This window comes from Myotis nattereri (genome assembly GCF_964212035.1).
Source record: "Myotis nattereri genome assembly, chromosome: 18".
Lineage (NCBI taxonomy): Eukaryota > Metazoa > Chordata > Mammalia > Chiroptera > Vespertilionidae > Myotis > Myotis nattereri.
The window spans coordinates 27,642,075-27,654,556 of record NC_138093.1 but is presented as its reverse complement, the minus strand read 5'-3'; positions in this window follow the sequence as shown (position 1 = coordinate 27,654,556).

Here is a 12,482-nt window from a genome sequence, read left to right as displayed (position 1 = left end):
TACATAAAATGGGCCTGGCGGTGTGGCTGTGTTTGAGCATCAACCCATGAACCAGGAGGTCACATGCCCGGGTTGTGGGCTTGATCCCCAGTAGAGGGCGTGCAGGAGGCAGCCAAGCGATGATTCTCTCTCATCATTGATGTTTTTATCTCCCCCTCTCCCTACCTCTCTGAAATCAGTAAAAACATAGAAAAAATAACTAAGTAAATAAATGAAATGGCTTCAACATTTAGCAACCACTCCGTGTCAGTACCCCAGGCCTCACGAAGGTTGTCAGAGCATAAAACTACAACACAGCAAAACACACTCCCCACACTCCCTCGGCCTGTCTTTGATGCCTCCCCTCGGCACATTCCTTAGCATGACAGGGATATGTTTTACGATGGCTTAAAATATACATGCCAGTAGAGGCTGCGACTTGGTAAAATAGATTAACATTTCTAAATCACTTTATGTTGGCAGAGTATCATGTTTACTTCCAAGGTAGGCCAACCTGATGATCTCCTGATATTTACAGAAAGGAGGATGGAGGGACCCGCCCAGAAAAGACAAAAAGAGAGCCAGAATTCAAATACAGAGCCCTGAAGAGTTTACTACTCACACATTCCCAGAACTTGTTGAAACACAGGACACAGAACACCAAGCTTCAATTCCTATATTAGCTGGGGAGCCTCACACAGAGGAAAATATTTGCACTGTGGGCACAAGCCACATAGCTAATCCTGGGCCAGGCACTTTACAATTTGGGTGTGTCTCGTCTTAAACACCGATGAAGGAATGTGGCTGGCTTGGTGCACATGTATCCCAGCCACTATTAAAAACAACCCTTGCTACCTATTCTGTGGGATTCCGTCCATAACGCGCAGTGAGTGGGGCAAAAAGTAAGCTGCACAACAACAGTTTTTATAATACATAAATAAAACAAAAAGACACAGAAATGGGAAAGAAGATAAGTTCACCAAAGCGATGAACTGTTATCTCGGGACTACACAGTGGCGACATTAAATAGAACTCTCGCTTTATAGTTTATAGACTTCTAAACTGTTCTAACATTTTATAGCTGCCTTATCTTATTGTTGGAAATAAAGAGTAAAATGCATTAGGTACTGAAAATGGTATCTCAGGAACAGCATCAGACAACCTGCCATGATATCTCCTACACAATACCTGACTATTTTAAGTTTTGCACAGCATTTTAAATCTTCAATTTGCAAGAAACTTCCCTGGTAAGGTAGCAACAAAAAGGTTATCAGAAAACTGGTCCGGTCCTTCTAAAGGTCAATGTCATGAAACAAAAACTGAGCAGGTGGGATTAGAAGGCGGCTGCTCTAGGGTAAAAGAGGTTTAGGGGGTGCGGGGCACAGAGTGCAGTATACAGATCTTGTACCATAGAAACCCACACCTGAAACCTGTGTGTGTGATCATATTAACCAATGTCACCCCATAACATTTCATTTAAAAAGGAAAAAAAAAAGACAGAGATATTTAGGAGTGAGAAAAATAAAATGCAAGGTATGACCCTTCATCAAACCGAGGTGTGAAAAAAAATAAAAAGATGTGGACAATTAGGGAAATTTGAAATAGAGAACAGGAATTGGATAGAATGTATTGTTGTTAAATTTCTTCCATTTTTTGTAGTGGAATTAGGCTTATGCCGGTGAATGGCTTTAGGAGAAGCCAATGGATATACTGAGGGGTGGAATGTCACGATGCCTGTGACTAACAAACGGCGAAAAACAACACACGCACATAGGTACACACACACGTTCAGCGCTGAAACAAGTATGACAAAGCATTAACAGCTGTTGAATCTAGGTGGTAGGTGTCCAGGTATACATGGCACTATTCTTTTCGCTTTTCTGTGTATCTAACAATTTTCACAATCAAAAGGTTAAAAAAAAAAAAAGGCAACCCTCCACACAGGTACTAAACAGATTCCAGCCACACCTACTCCTTACGGCTCCGTTTCAGTGGCACTGCCTCTCCCCGTGGACTTCTCTGATCCTGCCCTCAGATCACCTTGGCTGAACTCCCACAGTCATTTTCATGCTTATTTAACAGAGCAAACTGATTTATGTCAGAAGTATCCACACATCTTGACTCTGAACTCCTTCAAAGCTAGAAGCAGGTTTCCTCCATCTTTAAGACCCACACCATTGACCTCAATTAAAAGCTCGCAGCATTTACAGCCAGAACTGTGTGCTCACAGAGCTGGGCTTCTGGAAAGAACTCCCAGGCTGTCATTTACGACATTCCTTACCTTCAGGAAGGGCTACACCTGAAGTATCCCAGGTAAACAATCTGTGTGACACTAATCTCTAACGAGAGGGAGGTCAGAGATGACCGCCCAGTCCCTTTCAGTCTTAGCATTTTCAGAGTCTATGAATTACCTCGCATATTTAAGCTCCTGAAGATGCCACAGCATCTGTCACTCATCCACCTCTGAACTCTCTGGAGGAGAATATAGTTCTACCTTAAACACAAGCCAGCTCCCTGCTGTGTGTAAGCCCAATTCTTCTGCTTTGTCCTTGAAAGACAGAGAGACAAGGGCTCTGATATCCCACCATATAACAGAATCGACATGAAGTCTACTAGCTAGTCCTTGTTACACAGCCTGGCTCCTGGCACCTTTCTCACTTTCCCCATGTGGTTTGCTGGGGACTCAACACATGAACATTATCAAGCCTAGAACCAGCCCGGCCCAAGTGGCTCAGTTGGTTGAGCATTGTCCTCCTGTACACCAAAGTGTTGCTGGTTCAATTCCTGGTCAGGACGCATACCTAGATTGTGGGTTGGATCCCATGTATGGGTGTATACAGAAAGTCTCTTTTCTTTCTTTTTCTCTTTTTCTTTCTCTCTCTCTCTCTCTCTTTCTCTCTCTCTCTCTCTCTCTCTCTCTCTCTCTATCTCTCTCTATCTCTCTCTCTCTCTCCTCTAAGAATGTCCTCGGTTGAAAATTAAAAATAAAGAAATACAATAAAACCTAGAACTAAATGCCATACTCTCATAGAAAGGTCACATGTTCATGACACTTCAGATTTTCCTGATGAAACTGGCTATTCAAAAGAGATCAAGTTAGGCAGTTGTCTTTCTGTTTACCACAAGGTGTTTCTTAAAACAGAAAGCTCTTTTAAAAATAAACACTCATCTAAAATACAGAATTTTCTTGATCCGCTCGTAAAGAACATATCTAATACATGATATGAGCTGCAATTGTTGCTAATACCCAATCATGAAGGTTAAACAAGTCTCTTTTGTGACTATTGATGGTAAAACTAACAGTAAAGACTAATTTATTCGAATTTTAAAATATAATCTATCAATCCCCTTTTTCTTAGGTACACCTTAGAAAGAAAAGTAAGAGTTAGATGCTAGCCCTTTAGTGATGAGAGTTACTGGGAATAAGAAGCAAAGAAAAAAACAAAACAAAACAAAAAAAAACAAGTGCCACACACACTGAGAACTCTCTAACTCAGGGTCTTTGTCTCCGTAAAGCAAAGGAAAGTGAATGTCAACGGCTGCACTGGAGAAACTCACTGCACGGAGGAGGGTGAGGTGAGTGCTTCTGAGAACCCAAGTTCACTCTTAAGGAAAAGAACACGGGCAAACCTTTGGGCAAGAACTGGCATTAACCAGAGAGGCCTGGGGTGAATGGTAGTCATTGATCCTCTCTCAGCCTCAGTTTCCTCATCTACAAAGACAATATTCACCCCACCTGTTTGTGAGAAAATGTCCTCGGGGGCACTCAGTCGAGTGGCACAGTCCCTCCTTCTCCCCCGCACTGCAAGCTGGCCACTCAAAGGAGAGCAAAGCAGGTGTGAAAAGAAGGCTTTGAGACCCTACCAGCTACTGTGGAGAAAGGCTTTAAAAAAGAAAAGAAAAGGGCAAAGCAAAGAGCACAGAGTTTAAGATGGAGCTATGTGCTACGACAATTCCCTGCGGAAAGGGACCAGGCATAAAGACGAACCATGCGCTCAGCCAGTGTGGCTCAGTTGGCTGGGCTTCGCCCCACGTACCAAAAGGTTGCTGTTTGATTCCCGCTTAGGATACATGCCGGGCTTGTGGGCAGGATCCCTAGTCGGGTGCATGCAGAAGGCAGCAAATGGATGTTTTGCTCTCACGTAGATGCTTCTCTTTCTCCCTCTCTTTTTCTCTCTCTCTAAAAATCAATAGAAAAGTCTCAAATAAAAAATAAATGAACTTGGCATTCTCCCAGCCCTGCCACCTTGTCATCACCAGCCCTGACACCTGGAGCAGAAAGGAGTTGCTCACTTAATGAAAGTCCTACGCAGCCCATCCCGAGTGGGTAAGTAGACCAGCCTTCTTCTTGACTCTCAACTACATGTGTACAGTGTCTGGGGTTAGCAACGGGTCTTTTGGGGGAGTGGGAACTTGCTTCCAAATTGCCTTATAACCTGTGTGGCTGTGTCTCTACAGCTGACGGCACCCCAGTCTCCCTTTCCTGGAGAAACTCCCGCATGTGTTTTAGTTCCCCACCTGGAATCCTGAAGGGCACATTCAGCTTTGTGTCTCCTATAAACCTAAAGTGGAGCTAAATAAATTTCTGTCATTACAATGAGAGAAAGAACGAATCCTGAAAAGGGTTGAGTTTTTGTTGCCAAGATAGGGCAGGGCCCCCTGGTGAGCTCAGGGACACTTGAGGAACTTGGAGCTTAGAGAGGTCTGACTTTTGGAGGCCTCAGAGAGGCTTTAACTGTGGAGAAGAGGAATGAGAGTTCATTCAGCTCACGGGTGCTCTTCAGGGGGACAGAAAGATGGAGCTGAGGTGTCTACAAGAACATTCCCACCACCCAAGTGTCCCTTTTCTAGACCTGGGTGTGCCTGATCCTGGGGATGGTCTCAGAGGCCAGAGGGAGGCCACGTCCCAGGGAAGTTCTTTGCAAAAAAACGACACTGGACCTAGCGACGTGATCAATGGTGTTATAATCCGCTGATTGCCGAAAGCAATTTGTCGGGGCATTTGCTCTGTAAGCACCACGCTGGTGAAGGCCTTTTACAGTACGCGCTACAGTGGGACAGACCTTCAGAAAAGCCCAGTCACTTCTAAACCCCACTGCTAACCAATCGGCTTCCGAAAAGCTCTCAGGTGGAAGCTTCACCTGGAATTCCCAGCCGTGGATTTCCAGCACCTTCTACAGCAGTGGTTCTCAACCTTGGCTGCACATTAGAATCACCTGGGAATCTTTTTAAAATCCTGATTTCTGGGCCTCATCCTCCGGAAATTCTGTCTCTTTGTTACTAATGTTGTGGCCCCACCCCATAACAAAGAAACAGAATTTCCGGAGGAGGAGGCCCAGAAATCAGGATTTTAAAAAGATTCCCAGGTGATTCTAATGTGCAGCCAAGGTCGAAAACCACTGTTCTACAGTCCTCTCATTTCTTTCCCTAAAGATATCACCCAAAAAAACCCCGCTAAGTTAAAAACACAAAGCAAAGACAGCTTCCTCATAATACAGAAAAAGTCACTCAGCTGACCTACTAAATCTCTGAATATGATGGGTGAGAAGTGGAGGGATCTTTTATATTGTCAACCAAATGCAGTCTACTCCTCGTTACTGAATTACTTGTGATGCCTTTAGGGACATAAAAGAGACATGAAAATCCAAATCTCAAACGTGGTCATCACACACTCTTTTTATTTCCCGTGCTAGGTTATGGATACCTGCCCTTTCCCCCCTCAAGTTCGAAAATCGCCAATAGAAGCTAAGTGCTGTTGAGCTGTGTTCTATATTTACCAACAGACTCTGGGATTTTTCCAGCATTCCGTATTTTTACAACTCCAAGCACACCTCACAGAACTATGTAACCCTCGCCTGGGTGTGAGAAAGGAAAAACTGATGCAACTAGTCCATCCTGTGTATGAACCTGGGCACAGCTCAGCTGGGTTTTAAAAAATACTGTGTCATTTTCCGAAGGAGAATTTTAAAGACGGGACGGGTGGGGTGGGAGGGGATGGGAAAGAAAGGCGTAAGGAAAATGTCTTCTCTGATTTCCTCCTTCAAGAAGAGCAGAAGTCAGTTTTGTGTGGTGAAAGGTAGACTGTTCATTTCTTCTATACATTTTATTGTTATGGAATACCCAAATTAAATCCACACATCACATTACTTTTGGCCAAGTAAACGTGTTGTGCAAGGTTTAAAATGCAAGGCCCTACCTTTTAGCTGCTGCGTAACTACAACAACAAAAGCAGAATGGTCACATTGTTTAATCCCTTCATTTCTCGCCTCCTAACTCACTTTCCAAATGCACTGGTGAGATGGAGAGAAATTTGTCCAGAAACACATTTTCCAACTTTCCTTGGAGACCTGACCTTTCCAACATGACGTCTGGAGACCTCTTTAAGCTCAATTTGAAGTGAGAGGACAGATTCCTGCCAAACCGTGTCCACCAGGGTGATGGCTCATCTGCGTGAACGGTGGCTACACAACCCCCTCACCCATGCAGAGGATGGCTGGAAACCGGGAAACAGCACCAAACATCTGCTGAGTAGTCAACAATCACAAAGCTCTCCATTCCAACTGCACACTGTGCTCAGAAACAAGAACGCCCGGACAGCTGGTGAACTCTGAGTTCCTGTGCAGCTCTGGGCCTTGCTTCGTAGCCCGTAGCAGATTTCAAGGAGACAAGGAAGACCACGTTTTCAGGATACAAAAGGCAAGGAGGCAGGTGACAGGTAAACTATAAAAATAAGCACTCCACAGCAGGGCAGACCGTGTCCCAAAAACTCCCTATAGTAAATGGAAACGAGTAATACCCAGCATATTCCGGTTAAAAGGGCAAAAACATATATATGTTTTTAAACAGCTCCCATCCATGGTGGTTAAAAATAACAAGTTGGTTCTTGCGAGGTAAAGCTCCCGTTACCTGGAATCACTTTTACCCACAAGCAGTGGTTCCCCTCGCTTTTATTCCTGCTCTAACACTCAGACGCAAACCAAGCCCACAGTGCATCAAAGGCTGAGATTTTCAACTGAGGGGGCCTGGGGGCCGCAGAAGCAAACTCTGAGAGGGCAAGCAGTTTGAAGGCTCCCCCAGGTGATTGTTTTTAAAAAAATCATTTCCCCCACCCCCAGCTTTGAGGCTGACCGCCTTGTCTAAATAGGCAACATCTTCCCACCAGAAGGATCTTCAAATATGAAAGTCTCCATTTTTGACATTACTGAATCTTCTAAGGCCATCAAAGCCCACACTGAATATTTATGGATAAAATAATAGGTTGTCTGGGATTTTTCTCCACAATAATGGGGTGGGGGACTGTGAGGGGGACAATACTGGCCATGTTTACAGCTGTTGACAGTGGGAGACAAGAGTTACACCATTCTCTACAGCGTTGTGCATGCCTGAAATTTCCCATAGTAAAACGTTGGGTTTTTCTCAAAAGTTTTTCTTAAAGGGTAATTTGTCAAGTAACCTGGTAACATAGATAACAGTGCCAACGTTGCTGATACGTTACAGAAAAATGGGATCCGAACTTTCCCTCCAACTGAACCCCTTTGCCCTTCCAAACTAAAACGTGTGTTTAACTAGACCAGTGGTCGGCAAACTCATTAGTCAACAGAGCCAAATATCAACAATACAACGATTGGAATTTCTCTTGAGAGCCAAATTTTTTAAACTTAAACTACATAGGTAGGTACATCGTTATTAACTTAATTAGGGTACTCCTAAGGCTTAGGAAAAGCCACACTCAAGGGGCCAAAGAGCTGCATGTGGCTCGCGAGCCGCAGTTTGCTGACCACGGAACTAGACCAAACTGACAGTGTAAGTTTTTCGTTTTTAAAAGATGGCGGGAAAAATTCCTTCTGGAGATACAATGACAAGTTGGATAAAATGCAAAGACCGATCAATCCGACACAAGATATGGGAGTCTCCCCTGGCCCGTTGGCGTCAGGTGGGGTGTATCAGAATACCTGAGTCTGGCTGACTTCTCAAATGAGCCTTCTCTGCCTTTCATGCCAGGAATGCTTTGTCCCAAAGGACTCCATCCTTTGAGACCTCAGAAGCTGCAATTCTCCGATTCCAACTCTCCTTGCTATCCGTGTCTACACCCACTGTGATGCGGGTCCGGGAATGCCAGAGCTGCTCTCAGCCAGGAACCAGACACAACATCCCCTAGTGTCAGACACCAAGAAGGCGGTCATGAGCACCTCCATTTTTAGAGCAGATTCAAAGACGAGCCACTGCTGAGCAGTATTCCCATAGCCCTACTGCCCTGAGATAAGTCCTCATGTTCCCATTTTACAGACGAGGGCAGCCAGGCTGCAGAGGTTAAGAACTTGGCCCTCATCAGACAGACAATGACATTATCTGACCCCATTTCTAACTCAAAGAACCGTGCTCACAATATCCAGAACGGGGGCTGAAACTACAACCTCGCGATGTAAGAATAACCCGACAACAGCAAGCTCCCACATTCTATTAGGACGACTGCGAGCCAGCCGCCACGGGCGGTGGACTTCATGCAGATATGGCAGACATGGACCCTGAGGCTGGTGACCAATTTTCAGCCCTGGGATGTCCTATCCAGAGGGCCTGGCACAGAACCAGAGTCCTGCCCCTGCCTCAGCACCCCCTCTCCTGCCCTCCCCGCTCCCCCCTCATGCCTCCTACCTGGACGCTTGCTTTCCTTCCACAGCACCAGTCTGTGCTGCAGAGAGAGAATCCCGGCACGTCGCACGCAACCTCTTCAGAAACCAATTCCAGAAACACGATCACAAGAGCAGCCCAAGAGGCCTTCCAGCTTGGTCATATGACTCACTCATCAAAACAGAAGAAACGCTGCAGCGAACACACCTTTAACTTGCTTCGCCCTCCCCTGCGATGTGCGCCCCGAGGGACCACAGGGACCGAGAGAGCGGGGCTCCCCTCTCCCCGTGAGAGCCTGCTGCAAGTGGCCTCCCTAGCAGTTTCCACACCTCCCTCCCCCGTTTCCTTCCTGCCCAGGCCTGAGTTCCCTCAACGCCCCTCACAGGTCCAGGGCTCTGGGAGGAGAGGACTCATCTGTGTCACTTCCTCTCCAAACATAAGCAACAGCCAGCATCTCTGCCAAGTCTCGGCACTGGGCCTGCCGGTCCGGAGCTCGGTTCCCGGGGACAGCGCCTGGTTCCCTGGCTCCTCGAGCTCCACCAGCCAGCCTCACCCAGATGGGGAGTCATGTCCACACAGGAGCCGCTTTCAAGCGGTAGAACCAGGCTCCGAGGCCACCTCACTTTCTGCAGGTACAACATGGGGGTGATAACAGTATCCATCACTAACCAGAGTGGTCGGGAAGATTCCGGGAGTTAGGAATATCCAAGTGCTGGCACCATTCGCGCGTGTGTTCTCACTGCCCTTATAATTATTGGTGCCATTTCACCCAATGCTGCAGGAAATCCAAGGGAGCCGAGCGCCTGCTAGTAGCACAAGGATAAAAACTGCTTTCCACAAACCAAGAGTCGGAGGGTTTTTGAAGTTAAGGAAGCAAAACATGAGTGCAAAACAAGCAAGTACAGGTCCCACCGCCTGGGAACCCAGACAGGGTGCCCGGTGGGTTTCAGGTATGTGACCACTCCAGTGAGTCAGGGGACAGCCAAGCGGGTTCGAAAGTGTTCCGGGGCAATCGCTTCTCCGGAGCCAAGACGCTGAATCAGAGGGGAGAAGGAATGAAAACAGGTACGAACTAGTGTCAGCTGTAAAGAGTTGCATAATCCCGACTGAAGTAACCAAATGTTAATTACTGATGGGAGAAAACAAAGCCTCTAAACCAGTGGTTCTCAACCTTCCTAATGCCGCGGCCCTTTAATACAGTTCCTCATGTGGTGGTGACCCCCAACCATAAAGTTATTTTCGTTGCTACTTCCTAACTGTAATGTTGCTACTGTTATGAATCGTCATGTAAATATCTGATATGCAGGATGGTCTTAGGCGACCCCTGTGAAAGGGTTGTTCGACCGCCAAAGGGGTCGCGACCCACAGGTTGAGAACCGCTGCCTAAACCCAGTGGTTCTCAACCTTGGCTGCACATTACAATCACCTGGGAATCTTTTTAAAATCCTGATTTCTGGGCCTCATCCTCCTCTGGAAATTCTGTTTCTTTGTCACTCATGTTGTGGCCCCACCCCATAACAAAGAAACAGAATTTCCGGAGGAGGAGGCCCAGAAATCAGGATTTTAAAAAGATTCCCAGGTGATTCTAATGTGCAGCCAAGGTTGAGAACCACTGCTCTAAACACAGTCAGTCATGCGACATGCAGACACCTCCATGTCGATAGACTACAAACACCCATGTACACATGCAAAGCCACGGCAGCTGTGTCCTTTCTTCTCTCCATCCCCTGCCTAGCAGACACACACACACGCACACGCATGCACACTACCTAAGTGGAAACATGGGAAATCTTAGGTTGTACTAAGCAGCTCTCTGAGTGACATTACGAAGAAATGGCATTACCTGTCCAACCAAGTGCAGTACATTCACTGTTTTAAAACCCTTGTGTTAGCCTAGGACCGTTCCTGTCACCCTGGCTGACCTCAAGCTGAAGATGTGCTCAGCTGCCCTGCCTGGGGCAGAGCAAGCCTGGGCCACTGGAGACAAGATGCTGCGTGTGGGATGGCTCTCCAGGCCTGGGGGGTGCCCGCGGCCCTGTAGGGTATGAGCACAGCCGCAGGAACAGGAGGGCAAAGGTCAAGTGCTTCAGTTCCCAAGTTGGACTGAGCTCTTAAAAGCTGAAAAACTTAAACATGCAAAATTGCTGACAAATTCATCGCTAATGAACACGGCAAACTTTAAACCACTTAATCTCTGCCTTTCCTCAATACTCTATGTAAGAAAATTTGGAATGAGTCTTCCTTCAGGAGTAGCATTGTCTCAGCTGTCGCTTATCATTTCAGCTATAAAATCATTTGAGTGATTTACATGCCTGACATCATGTAATCCTCACGATCCCAATTTACACAGTAAACATAATGAAGGAGCCTTCCTCCGCTCTCTTGATTTATACCTGTTTCAGAATGTTAAGGACTTCAAACTTCCCTTGGGCGGGGGGTGGGGGGGGAATCACTACTGAAATCTTTGTACAAGAACAAAAAAGAAAGAAAGAAAGAAAGAAAGAAAGAAAGAAAGAAAGAAAGAAAGAAAGAAAGAAAGAAAGAAATCCCTGAGAAAAGAATGCACATCATCTGTTCTTCCACTAGATTGTAAGAGGGCAGGAACCAACGTTTAAAACAGCTTGTGTAACCCCAAATCCCTCCGCACTATAATTAACACGTACTCTGACTCAGCAATGCCACTTGTGGGAAACTTTCATAGGAAATAAAAGCAACGAATCTTCATGGTTATGTATAAGGGTCAAAAAACACCCTGAATATCCATAACAGAGTTATGTTCAAAGAAATCCTGGCATAGAAAATCATTTAGGGTCTTATGTAATTATTGGTAATTAGTTAGAACAGAATCTATTGGTTCAGAGTGACACCCAGGGTGAGTTGCAGAGTAATATGTAAGGCAAAAAAATAAAGCCAAACCAGTCATCCTATATGTGTCTGTGCTTACACAAGCTTGGAGAAAAGGCATGGAACACTTCTGACCTCAGAGGGAGGAAGGCAGAAGCAGACACATCTACTTTGCCCCTAGGTAATCTTTGGAGTATTAATATTGTATTAGACCCGCCCCCCCCCAAAAAAAATACTTTAAACCAGTTAATCTCTGCCTTTCCTCAATATTCTATATAAGAAAATTTGAAATAAGTCTTCCTTCAGGAGTAGCATTAAATCAGCTATCACTTATCATTTCAGCTATAAAATCATCTGAGTGATTTACATACATGACATCATTTAATCCTCACAACCCCAATTTACAGGTAAGAAAACTGAGACTGTATGGATCTGGCCAAAGTCCCAAAGCTAGAAGGTGGCAGAGGCTGCACCCAAAGTGCAGTCCTTCACCATGGGATTTTAATGTGAGCTGCACATTCACATATAGGCCCCTTCATAAATAACAGTACTTACAATACTGGCTCATTAAGCACGTGGCTTTCAGCACCATATACAATCATACTTTGACTAAAAGCAAAAGCAAAAAAAAACACAAAAAACCACTTGCAATCAAACGTTCATTTTCAAATTAGAACTGATTAAAACCGCTTACATCCTGGAACTTGCTTGAGTTTTCATTCTTTTGAATTATTAGGGTGAGAAGGATCATTCTTTTTCTACCTCATCTAAAAATTTTAATAATCTTTAATACTTTCTGATTATAAATTCATTATAAATGGAAATTATAGAAAACTAAAAGGAAAAGCTAAAAATCATGCATAATGTCGCCACCCAAGGGTAATCAATTTAAAGCTTTTGCATATTTTATCCCATCCTTTTAATTAAGTATATTTTAAATTTGTTTACATTATTGAGATTCTACTACTTTGTTTCATATCTTTCAGTCTTTCTGATTACTACTTATCCTCCCAAGATGGGGCACACACACC